Below are 13,263 nucleotides of genomic sequence, written 5' to 3'. Positions count from 1 at the left end.
GTAAATCAACAAATGGAGCTTTAAACATCTTTAGCCCCAGTGGTTAAAATCTCCCACAACTTCGAGTCATGGGTTTAGGGAACCAATCCAGAGACTGGATTCGAAACACATCCCAATGTTAGTACTGAATGAGTCCTGTGCTGAGGGGGTGCTGCGCCGTCGGGAGTGGTCAGCGCGATGAGGGGGCACTGCACCGACTGAGGGGGCGTCGTGCCGTTGGAGGGTCAGCACAGAGGGAGTCAGCTTCTGAAAAGCAAGCCAAAGGGACTGAAATTAAAAGATACAGCTTCAGAAATAGAGCGAGAGGAGAACTACACTGAAGAAAAGGAAAATTTTGATGCAGATTACTGATGTACATGCAAAGTCAGCTCCCCATTTCTTCCGGGCTTGATAAATTTATTGGAACGGTTTGAATAATGACATAAGGCTTTGGCAAAGTGAAGAATTTGCTGAGAACTACCACGTGGGGGAGTGACAGAACAGGAGTGCAATGCTCTGTCAAACTTGACAATTCTGAAATCTCAAAATACCATGTCATTTTCAGTAACTGTTTGAATGTTTTATTTCATTCCATTCACTTATTGGAAGCCAGTAGTTCTGCAGATGTGCAAATGAAAATGCAATTTGCTTGTGTGAGCCTGAAACAGGTTAATATTATTTAAACAAAAACATTGTATTGAACAGTCACTGCTCTGAAATGAAACAGATAGTACAGAAGTGAACTGACAAAACAGTGTGGGGGTGCGGACACACTGCAGTGCTTCTGGATTGATGAACGTAGTTGAATTTTTGCCTCCTGGGTGTTGCAAATGTAGAAGACATTTGGCCCAATTCATTTGTGTCCTTTTTCACCTTCATTTGAAAGATAATACTGGAATCTACCCCCACCAGTCAATCTGATTCCAAACAATTTTTTCACACGATAATCCCTCGTCCTTCTGTACTTAATTTTACCTTAACTCTGTCATTCCAGGGCCTTGGGGGTGAGCAGCATGAGCTGCTGGAGTATTCAGCAGCAGCAAATTAAACTTTTTACAAGTGAACAGCAAATGTGAGTGTGAAGATGCTCCATATAGCTATTTTCTAAACTCCTGAATTGATTCCATATTTCAGTAGTTTCCTCTCCTTGGGCTGCGGAACATTCCCACTGTCGAAAGGTAGTAAAGTTTCTAGAACTTTCCATGCCCTTTGTAGAGTGACCTGTTTGGAAAATCCACTAGCTTTATTCTTCAGGATTTGCCAGTTCAGCTTCTGGTGGGCTGTATCATTGTACAGGTATTTGGGTCATAGAATCATACAGGACAGAACCAGACCCAAGCTGACCATAGCCACAAACTAAACTAGCCCCAACTGCCTGCTCCTGGCCCATATCCTTTCCTATCCATGTACCTGTCCAAATATCTCTTAAATGTTGTAACTGTACCCACGTACGCCACTTCCTCTGGAAGTTCATTCCACACGCAAACCACTCTTGTGTATAAAATAAAATTGTCACTTGTCTTTTTTTAAATCTTTTTCCTCTAACATTACAAATATATTGCTCTAGTCTTGAAATCCCCCATTCTAGGGAAAAAGCACTTGCCGTTTACCTTATCTATATCTCATGATTTTTTAAAAATGTCTATAAGGTTACCTATGCTCCAGTGAAAAATGTCCCAGCCTATCCAGCCACTCCTAATAAATCAAACCATCCATATCCAGCAACATCCTGGTAAATCTTTTATGAATCCTCTCCAGCTTAATAATATCCTTTCTATGACAGGGTGACCAGAACTGCGCACAGTGCTCCAGTAGAGGCCTCATAAACATACTGTACAACCTCAATATGACATCTCCAGTCCTATTCTCAAAGGGTTCTGAGGAAGGATCACTTGACCCAAAACGGTAAAATCGATTTCTCTCCACAGATCCTGCCAGACTTGCTGATATTTTCCAGCAACTTCTGGTTTTGTTTAGACCTCTGTGTGTAGGAACCAATGAGGAAAGCACTACATACCTTCTTGACCACCCTGCCTATATGTGATGCAAACTTCAACAAATTATGCATCTGAACCCCTAGGTCTCTGTCCTCGACACTACTGAAGGCCCTACTTGTAACTGTCTTAAGTCCTGCCTTTGAGCGATAATAGGAACTGCAGATGTTGGAGAATCTGAGATAACAAGGTGTAGACCTGGATGAGCACAGCAGGCCAAGCAGCATCTTCGGAACAGGAAGGCTGACGTTTTGGAAGGGTATAGGCCCGAAACGTCAGCCTTCCTGCTCCCAAGATGCTGCTTGGTCTGCTGTGCTCATCCAGCTCTACACTTTGTCATCTCTAAGTCCTGCCTTTATTTGTTTTACCAAAATGCAATACCTTGTGTTTAGCAAAATTAAACCCCAAATGTCACTCTAATGACCGTTAACCCACTTGAAGATCAAGAGCTCTTTGTAATATTAGATAAAAATAAAGTAAGTATTATTGTCATCAAACAGAATGAATAGCTGGCAAAAAGTTCTACAGGGTTTCCCAAAGTGTCGATGTTCTTAAGACCATATCCTAGGGATTGGAAGCCCTTAAGCAGCAAAGGTTGCAAAGTTCTGTTCGACCCTTACTTTTATTTTCTCCTGGTGGTTGTGACCAAACCTTTGAGATCCTGCTGCTTCATGAAAACCCTGTAATTGTAACAATTTGGGGAGGCGATGGCCTGTTAATCCAGAGACCCTGATAACATTCTGGGGACCTGGGTTCGAATCCTGCCACGGCAGCTGGTGGAATTTGAATTCAACAAAATATCTGGTGTTAAGAATCTAATGATGACTGTGAGTCCATTGTCAATTGTCAGAAAACCCCATCTGGTGTCTTTTAGGGAAGGCAGCTTCCTTCTCTAACCTGGTCTGGCCTAGTCCATTTGTGACTCCAGACTCTCAAGCAATGTGGTTGACTCTGAACCGTCCTCTGGGCAATTAAGGATGGGCAATACATGCTGCCCAGCCAGGGATGTTCTCATCCCATCAATGAATAAAGGAAAAAACAAAGCCACCATGATGTTTCAGATTATCTTGCATTATCTCAGTCTTCAACATTCTATTGACTTGGGCTGTCAAACACAAAGCTTTAACTACAGAAAGCATGCAAGGGGTTGGTTAGTTTTTACTGAAAGAACTGGAGGTCACTCTTCCAATTTTGTTTTCATTGTAATATGATGTGATGCTCCCTGACAAGCTCCAGTATCTTGTGGTTGGAGTTACAGTGCTATCAGAAGTTCCTTCTTGTGCTAATTTTAAAGGGGCTATTCAGTAATCTGTGGTGGAGCATGGACCGTGACTGAATCTTGGCAGAAGATGTCTGAGATAACAAGTTATGGTTTATTACGGCACAGTAACTACACTAGCTCTTGGGCGGATTAACTGTTACCAATATGTAACTCAGCAGGAGACTGTGCCAGAGACAAGCTGACACTCTACTCAGCAGCTATGTCATGTCATGTCATCAGACAGGGCAGAGTTTACTGCACCCCAAACATTGACTCTTTCAGAACATTCGACACATATTCCAACCTGAGCTGTGTATTGGGACTGTGCAGAATTCCCAATGTAGTCAACTCCATGGGAGTTGCTTATGGAGTTGAATTTTCCAATGAGCAACTTCTCTGTGCCTAAAAAAAACTCCACAAGAGTACATAAAAGGAGAAAAATTGTCCAACTTTAAAGTTTAATCCCCAGGGAAAGAATTACTAGTCCCACTCCTGGATAATTATTAAAACGAACACTCCCCCCCCCCCCCCCCCCCCCGCCTCACTCCTATCTCACCACTGACTCACTCACCACCCTCTCCAACTACACCTCACCCTGACCACTGACTGCCAACCCCTGACTAGAGAGAACCAATCCCTGGCCACAACTGACCTGATTCCACCAGTCTCCAACTTCCACTGCGCCTCACCCATCCCCGCTGGTGCCAAATCCAACACCTGCTTTGCCTCCCCACCACCAGCCTGACCCACCCAGCCCTGAAAAACCCACCTTCCTGACCACCACCTCCACAATAGGGCTTCCAACACTGGAAATACCATTAACATATGTGTTAACAGTGTTAACTTGATCTGTGCCAAAAAGTATGATAAGCTTGATTTTCAAAAAAAAACTTGAGACTCATCCAGTCCTTTTTTTTTAGCAAATACCTCTATGCAAATCAATAAAGACGTGGAAGAGTTTGTACAATGCAAAGGATGAACCTAAATCAAATTAGAGAGAGTAAGAGGAAACTTAGAAAACTCTTTATTCTGGTTTTGAGCATCTGGGCCCCAGCGTGCCCATCCCAAATGATCACCCCCAACCCATTAGTGTCTGTCAAAAATTGCCCCAAAACACCCTCCTGTAACCCACAACCTCTTCCATTTTCCTCTAGTCTCCTCATTGGTAAAGGGGATGCTGCAGGGCTACCTGTTCAATAGGGAGCCTCTCATTTGGAAGGTTCAGAAGAACCTTTGGGTGACACAGTGGTTAGCACTGCTGCCTCACAGTGCCAGGGACCTGGGTTTGATCCCACCCTTGAGCGACCGTGTGGAGTTTGCACATTCTCCTTGTGTCTGTGTCTCCGGGTGCTCTGGTTTTCTCCCACAGCCCAAAGATGTGCAGGCTAGGTGAATTGGCCACGCTAAATTGCCCCATAGTGTTCAGGGATGTGTAGATTAGGTGGGTTATCGGGGGAATGGGTCTGGGTGCGATGCTTTGAGGGTTGGTGTGGACTTGTTGGGCCAAAGGGCCCATTTCCACACTGTAGGGATTCTAAAAAGGGTCATACCAGACCCAAAAAATTAGCAGCGTTTCTTGACTCCTCAGATGCTGTTAGACCTGCTGAGTTTCTCCAGCACTTTTTGTTCTGACTTCGTCCTGGGTGGTTGTGGTAATATTTAAAATCAAGAAAGACATAGCCCAGACCTACTGGCTGGTTTTTCATCGCAAAGGCCCATAGGCTTTTAATTAAAACAGACACATGGATCAGAAGAAAATCAAGGTAAGTGGGATGGAGCTCTGGGTACCGTAGAAACACATTCCCTAACATATGTATTATTCTGTGTTCATGGGACAATTTGAACTGAGTTTTGGTCAGTAAAGTGTTCACATGTACTGTTTCAGATTTGTTAACCGTGCCAGAAAGGGAGAGGAACAGAAACCTGTTGCCTTTCAGCACCATGGCAAGCCTGTCCCCCCTTGGCGTGAGGTCCTGGTCTGGTGTGGTGGTGAAGAACTTGGAAACAAATGGATTTCAATGTGGACAATAAAGCGAAATTCAATAGACATTTGGATGGGTACGTGAATAGGAAGGGTTTAGAGAGTTATGGACCAAATGTTGGCAAATGGGATGAGATTAATTTAGGATATCTGGTCAGCATAGAGAAGTTGAACTGCAGGATTTGTTCCTGTGCTGTATGCCTCTATGAAAGATTTATAACCAAAACTGGGGACTTCGCTGGAAAAAAATCATTTAGCTTCTGTTCCTATACCAAGTGCCACATAACAAGGTTTTTTTGCATTGAAGTCCGTGGAATTAAGGGAGCAGTAACATGGAGTGTGAAAAAGATTGAAGAGAGAGAAAGCAGAGTTCAGTGCTGAGTGGAATTGTTCTTCAACAGACTGAGACTAATTATAGAGTTGTATCTCTCTGTGGTCTGTGTTAGGATTCTTGTATTTCTTTAATGCATATTGCACAAACTGCCTTTGGGTAGAGAGGACATCAGTGTCTATAGCTGGCACAAAACCTGAAAATGAAAATAAAGTGAAGAAGAGAGTAGGAGATCTCAGAAAGTTGTAGTTAAATTGATAGACAAAGGCACAGAGCAGGTGAAATTTAATTCCAAGGAATGTTGAGAGGCACCATTAAAGAGGGCTCCTGGAAAATGGATCTGGGCTTGCACATATTTGTTGGTGAAACATGATACGATTTTGAAGAAAACATATTGTATCCTGAGCTTCATAAATGCAGAGCTAGATTAAAGAAGTAGCAATGTTTAGTAAACCTTAATAAATCACCGGTTAGTCCACAGCTGGGCTATAATTTCTGATTTCTGGGCACAACCTTTTGAGAAAGTCTGTAGGAGGGTTGTTAACCAGAAAAAAGGGCAGCAGAGGAGGAGCTTCTTTCATCACAGCAATGGTCTGCCGCACCTAGACTCAAATCGTTTCTCGATGGAACCAGTTGAGAAAGAAAGAAGTTTGAAGACTGTGAAGAGGAGAGTGAGGCTGATAGTGTTCTTCAAACTGATGGCACTGTGACTCCATGCACTGTGTTCTGTGATTCTTTGATCATTTACTGGACCTTCTGTGACTGACCAAAGTGGCGTAGTTATAAGACCATTTGATGTATACGCAGAAGTAGACCATTCAGCCCATCAAGCCTACTCTGCCATTCAGTGAGATCGTGGCTGACCCACTAGTCCTCAGTTCCAATTTCCTGCCTTTTTCCCCATAATCCTTGACTCCCCTTCCTGTTTAAAACTCTGATAATCTCAGTGGGCTACTATAAATATTAGAAGAAGGAGCTGACTGATAGATTGAGATTGCATTGGGTCAGTTACAGAGGGTCAGAGTTTTAATCTAGTTGAGGTATCTAAGATTTAAGGAAATTGGGAGAGAGGATTTCCTCTAATGAGAGGGAGACAGACCTCACCAGGTCACTGCATCCTGCACCGAATAATTGCCCCCTTCCAAGTGTTAACATTAGTCCAACACAATTTCCTTGAGATGTGGGTCCTTTCACTGATAGATCTGACAGGTTGATTTGTAAAGTTAGATCTACATGGGATTCAGGGTGTGCCTTCCAATTGGTTACAAAATTGGCTTTACAGTGGGAAACAGAGAGAGGTGATGGAGGGTTGTTTTACAGTCTGGAGGCCTGTGACCAGTGGGATCAAAGATGGGTCCACTTTTGTTTGTCATTTGTATCAATGATTTGGATGAGAATATAGAAGGCGCGGTTCGTAAGTTTGCGGGTGACACCAAAGTTGGTGGTTTGGTGGACAGTGAAGAAAGTTTTCTAAGATTATAAAGGGAACCTGATCAACTAGACCAATGGTCTGAAAAGTGGCAGATGGATTTTAATTTGGATAAATGCGAGGTATTGCAATTTAGTAAAACAAACAGGGGCAGGACTTATACAGTTAAAGGTAGGGCCCTGCACAGTGTTGTAGAACAGAGACACCGAAAGTTGCATTGCAGGTAGGATGGTTAAGAAAGTGTTTCCACATATGCACCATTCTCTGCAAGAAAAGGTTGCCCTTTACTGCCCTTTTTGTGTCGGAACCGTCTCCCATCAACAGCTGAAGGCTTGGAAATGATAATTTCCTTTCCCCTCAATGTCACCTCCCTAGCTCATTTAAGATAACAAAGTGTGTAGCTGGATGAACACAGCAGGCCAAGCAGCATCTCAGGAGCACAAAAGCTGACGTTTTGGGCCTAGAGCCTTCATCATGCTCACCGATGAAGGGTCTAGGCCGGAAACTTCAGCTTTTGTGCTCCTGAGATGCTGCTTGGCCTGCTGTGTTCATCCAGCTACACACTTTGTTATCTTGGATTCTCCAGCATCTGCAGTTCCCATTATCTCTAGGTCATCTGTTTGTCACCACATGGTTTAACGTTCTCCTTCATTCTTTCGGTTCAGGCTAGTGGCATTTGCCTAACACTTTCATTTTCAGCTCGAGGAAGGGGTCATTTGATGCTCATCTGATTTCTCTCCACAGATGGTGAGGCCTCTTCTGGAGCACTGTATCCAGCTCAAGTTGCCCAGTTATAGGAAAGATATTAGTAAACTGGAGAGAGTTCAGAAGAGATTTACCAGGACGTTGCCAGGAATGGAGGGCTTGAGTTCTAAGGAGAGCCTGGATAGGCTGGGACTTTTTTCACTGGAGTGTAGGAGGTTGAGGGAAGACCTTATAGAGGCTTATAAAATTAAGAGGGTCTTAGACAGGTGAAGGGCAGGTGTCATTTCCCTAGGGTAGGGCATTTCAAGAATAGTGGAGCTATTTTTATGGTGAGAGGAGAGAGATTTAAAAAAGAAATGGGGGACAACTGTTTTTTTACACAGAGGGTGGTTTGTGTGTAAAGTGAACTTCCGGAGGAAGTGGGGGATGCGGGCACAGTTACAATATTTAAAAGATGTTTAAACAAGGACATAACCACCAGGCCCCAAGAATCCCTTGGACGCGCTAATTGGTAACTGCACTGAACTCGGGTTGAAGCTTGTGCTTTAACAACTCGGAAAAAGAAAGCATCGGCAGGGAAACTCCCTGGAAAAGTTTGTTCTTCCTGCCGCAAGCCTTGCTGTCCACAATGCATGCCTGTATGTGGCCTGCATGCAGGACTTTTAACGGCCTTGCCTTGCTCTGTCTGGGGCACGTTGCTACCGGTGTTATGAGAATGCAGTGTCATTCTCCACCCCCCCACCCCTTGCAGCTTCACTAAGTTGGCATACCAGTTTCTGGCCCATGTTCTTATTCAGCTATTGCCTGGCACTGATTCCTGGCGCTCCCTTTCTCTAACCCCTGGTTGAACCAGAGCTGGCATTGATTGGGATGGAGGTTGAGGCAAGTACAAGTGTAGGGGCAGGCCATTTCGGACATCAGCAGACTCCTGGATCCAGGGCTGCTTCCCCGTTGAAGATGTAGACCCATAGAATAGAATCCCTACAGGGTGGACACAGGCTCTTCGGCCCGACAAGTCCAGACCGCCCCTCGCAGCATCTCTCATAACACGCTAACCTGGTGGTTGCATTATTGTCTTGATCTGTGTTCTGACCCACTTGTAGAGAGACGACTAAAAGTGACCTCAACCTGAGGGTCAGCACTTCTCAAAAGTGGGGAAGGAGAGTCCCTCGTGGTAACTTTAGCTGGTGCAGGAATTGAACCAATGTTGTTGGTCTCACTCTGTGTATCTATTTAAAAAAAAAATGATTTTTTTCCCCCCCTCAACTATTTTTGCAACCATCCAAGCTAACTGACCTACCCCACCCCCCATCCCATCAAGCACTGATGTAGCCCTACGCAGAGCAAAACAGAATGTCCTGACCCAACTGAGCATCACAAGGGTGGCAGGTTCCTTCCCCAAAGGGTGGCACAGTGGCTCAGTGGTTAGTGTCGCTGCCTCACAGCTCCAGGGACCCAGGTTCACTTCCTCCCGCGGGTGACTGTCTGTGCGGAGTTTGCACATTCTCCCCGTGTCTGTGTGGGTTCCCTCCCGATGCTCCAGTTTCCTCCCACAGTCCAAAGAAGTGCGTTGGCCATGCTGTAGTGCCCAGGGATGTGCAAATTCACCGCAGGAATGAGGCAGGATGCCTTTCAAAGGGGCAGCGTGGTCTTGATGGGCCAAATGCCCTGTCTCCATACTGCAGGGATTCTCTCATTATCAAACGGAAGCCAGCTTTAATCAAACAGGAAAAAGACAATTACCTGGCATTGATAATGATGAGCTCTAGCTCATGTCAGTTGTTGAATGATTTATTGTCACTTGTATTTAGGAGAAAAGCTACAACTGTCACCAGGCATTAACACCATTTGGAATACCTTTAAAATAATCGTTTTAAAAAAATGATAGAACTCTAAGAGAGTCCATCTTCACTTTATAATCGCTGGTTCAAGATTTAACCTCGCCATTGTGGCTACGGGAGCTGGTACTTTCATCGCTTCAAGGCCTTAGGGTGAACTATGAGCTTTTAAGATGAGGATAGAGAATGAGAAGATATATCCTGGATTTATGGTAGATGACAATGCATTTGAATTCGTCGATCAGATCCAGTGAGGTGTGGAATTTAGACCAAGAATAAATTTCAGACAAACTCTTCCACTCGGATCATAGGAATTACACAATGTTATAAAAGGGACAAGCTGTCAACCAATGGATTCAGACAAACAAATATATAGATAAAGAGACAGGTGGGTAGGAAAGAAAAGAGACAGATGGCAAAGTTAAGGGTTGAATGGCCTCGGTGTTATTTAATTTGTAAAGTTTTTATTTTTCAAGATGGAATCAGGCATTTTCAAGTATGACATGGTCAGAAAATCAAATGACACAGTCAATGCCTCAACAGCAAAATACCACCAGCAGGGTATTTTTTAAATTAGATTCCCTACAGTGTGGAAACAGGCCCTTTGGCCCAACAAGTCCACACCAACCCTTGCAGCATCCCACCCAGACCCATCTTCCTATAACCCACACACCTCTGAGCACTATGGGCAATTTAGCATGGCCGATCCACCTAGCCTGCACATCTTTGGACTGTGGGAGGAAACTTACGCAGACACGGGGAGAATGTGCAAGCTCCACACAGACAGTCGCCCAAGGCTGGAATTGAACCTGGGTCCCTGGTGCTGTGAGACTGCTGAGCCACCGTGCAAATTTCCATTTGCAAAACCAAAACAATGCATGAGCTCACCTCTGAATATTGGCATAAAAAAAATTGGCCAAATTCCCAGTGTGCAAAACTGAGTCAGTGAACGAGATGGGTTTTCAGATTAAAACATGCTTTATGAAATAGGATTAAACAGCGAAACAGTACAGACATAGTGCAGTGTCAACATTCCAACACAGTTGGGCCAATGTTACAATATCTTGGTGCCTGTTAAAACAACAACACTCATTTCATTCTTACGGCGCCTGTCAATGTACCAGACATGTCCTGAGGTTACCGACCGAGTGGAGACAGGGAGAATTTGAGACCACACCGAATATTGTCATAGGAGGTCACGTGACAGAATGGCTGGTCAAACAGATTTGTTTTTGAGAAAGTAGGAACTGCAGGTGCTGGAGAATATGAGATCACAAGGTGCAGAGCTGGATGAACTCAGCAGGCCCAGCAGCATCAGAGGAGCAGGAAAGCTGACGTTTCGGGCCTAGACTGCCTTCAGGAGGGAGCGAGATGGAGAGAGAGAGAGAGAGGTTGAGAGGTTCATGGAAGGAATTCCAGAGAACAGGACCCAGGCACGGCCCCCAGTGGCGGAGCGATGGGAATCGGGGGATTATCCAGAGGCCCAGATTAGACGGGGTTGCAGAGATAGGGAGGGGGTGTAGGGGCTGGAGGGGGTTACAGAGATAGAGGAAGTAGGGGCTGGAGGGAGTTATAGAGATAAGGAGGGGGTGTAGGGGCTGGAGAGGGTTACAGAGATAGGGGGTGTAGGGGCTGGAGGGGGTTACAGAGATAGGGAGGGGGTGTTGGGGCTGGAGGGGTTACAGAGATAGGGAGGGGTATAGGGGCTGGAGGGGGTTACAGAGATAGGGAGGGGGTGTAGGGGCTGGAGGGGGTTACAGAGATAGCGGATGTAGGGGCTGGAGGGGGTTACAGAGATAGGGAGGGGAAGTAGGGGCTGGAGGGAGTTATAGAGATAGGGAGTGGGTGTAGGGGCTGGAGGGGGTTACAGAGATAGGGAGGGGGTGTAGGGGCTGGAGGGGGTTACAGAGATAGGGAGGGGGTGTTGGGGCTGGAGGGGGTTACAGAGATAGGGAGGGGCTGTAGGTGATGGAGGAGGTTACAGAGATATGGAGGGGGTTACAGAGAAAGGGAGGGGGTGTAGGGGCTGGAGGAGGTTACAGAGATAGGGAAGGGGTGTAGGGGATGGAAGAGGTTACAGAGATAGGGAGGGGTTTAGGGGATGGAGAGGGTTACAGAGATAGTCAGGGGTGTAGGGGATGGGGAGGGTTACAGAGATAGTCAGGGCTGGAGGGGGTTACAGAGATAGGGAGGGGCTGAGGGGGTTACAGAGATAGGGAGGGAGTGTAGAGGCTGGAAGGGGTTACAGAGATAGGGAAGGGGGGTTTAGGGGCTGGAGGGGGTGACAGAGATCGGGAGGCGGTGTAGGGGCTGGAGGAGGTTACAGAGATCGGGAGGGGGTGTAGGGGCTGGAGGGGGTTACAGAGATAGGGAGGGGGTGTAGGGGCTGGAGGGGGTTGCAGAGATAGGGAAGGGGTGTAGGGGCTGGAGGGGGTTATGGAGAATTGAGAAAGTGGGTGAGGTGGAGAGTTTGAAAATTGAGTAATGTCTAACAGAGCTCAGTGCAGGATATCAGTGACCACCTTGTGTTTGGGGGTCGGAGGGTGGCTGACTGCATGCACTCGTTGAAATGAGACAACTGAAGTTACTGAATGTGACTGGGTTTAAACTGGGATGTTGTGTCGAGGGTCAGGGTTTCAGCAGCCGATCTGCCGGGTCAAGGACTGAGTCGGACGATGTCATGGAGATGAAATTAGTTTCTTACTGGCTGTTGTCAAATGGGACGGCGAGGCTGCTGGTGATATGATGTCCCTCTGGAAGCTGAATCGAGATTAGGGCCTAGGTTCAATATTCTCCGATCTGAGGCGATGTGTTTGATGTGGTCCCTCAGGTGGAGATCGGACAGAACAACGGCCACCATCAGAAGAAACGGTGCTATAGCAATGCACATTATTTGCCCGGGAAAACTGCCCCCCCCCCCCCCCGCACCATTTTGCAGCAAAGCAGACATTATCCAATAGCAGATGCTCAAAGTGGCAGAACTGGGAAAAAAAGGAAGATCGCCCGATAAAATCACAACAGCTTTTCCCAGTGTCAGCGTCAGACCATTACACTTTCTGGCATTTGGCAAAGATCTTATCTCCTTCTCTTGGCTGGAACAAAGTAACTCCTGTTGGTTAGAGAAGAATAAAAATTAATCATAATTTCTTCCAGACGAACACATTCACTTCATCACAAAAAAATCTCTCTAAAGTGTGTTCCATTGTCCCTCCCTATCTCTGTAACCCCCTCCAGCCCCTACACCCTCTCCCTATCTCTGTAACCCCCTCCAGCCCCTACACACCCTCCCTATCTCTGTAACCTCCTCCAGCCCCTACACCCCCTCCCTATCTCTGTAACCCCCTCCAGCCCCTACACCCTCTCCCTATCTCTGTAACCCCCTCCAGCCCCTACACCCTCTCCCTATCTCTGTAACCCCCTCCAGCCCCTACACCCCCTCCCTATCTCTGTAACCCCCTCCAGCCCCTACACCCTCTCCCTATCTCGTAACCCCTTCCAGCCCCCACACCCCCTCCCTATCTCTGTAAGCCCCTCCAGCCCCTACACTCCCTCCCTATCTCGTAAATCCCTCCAGCCCCTACACCCCCTTCCTATCTTGTAAACCCCTCCAGCCCCTACACCCCCTCCCTATCTCTGTAACCCCCTCCAGCCCCTACACCCTCTCCCTATCTCTGTAAGCCTCTCCAGCCCCTACACCCCCTCCCTATCTCTGTAAGCCCCTCCAGCCCCTACACCCCCTCCCTAT

The sequence above is a fragment of the Stegostoma tigrinum genome, chromosome 41, assembly GCF_030684315.1.
Source record: "Stegostoma tigrinum isolate sSteTig4 chromosome 41, sSteTig4.hap1, whole genome shotgun sequence".
NCBI lineage: Eukaryota > Metazoa > Chordata > Chondrichthyes > Orectolobiformes > Stegostomatidae > Stegostoma > Stegostoma tigrinum.
Note: the sequence above shows the minus strand (reverse complement) of the source record.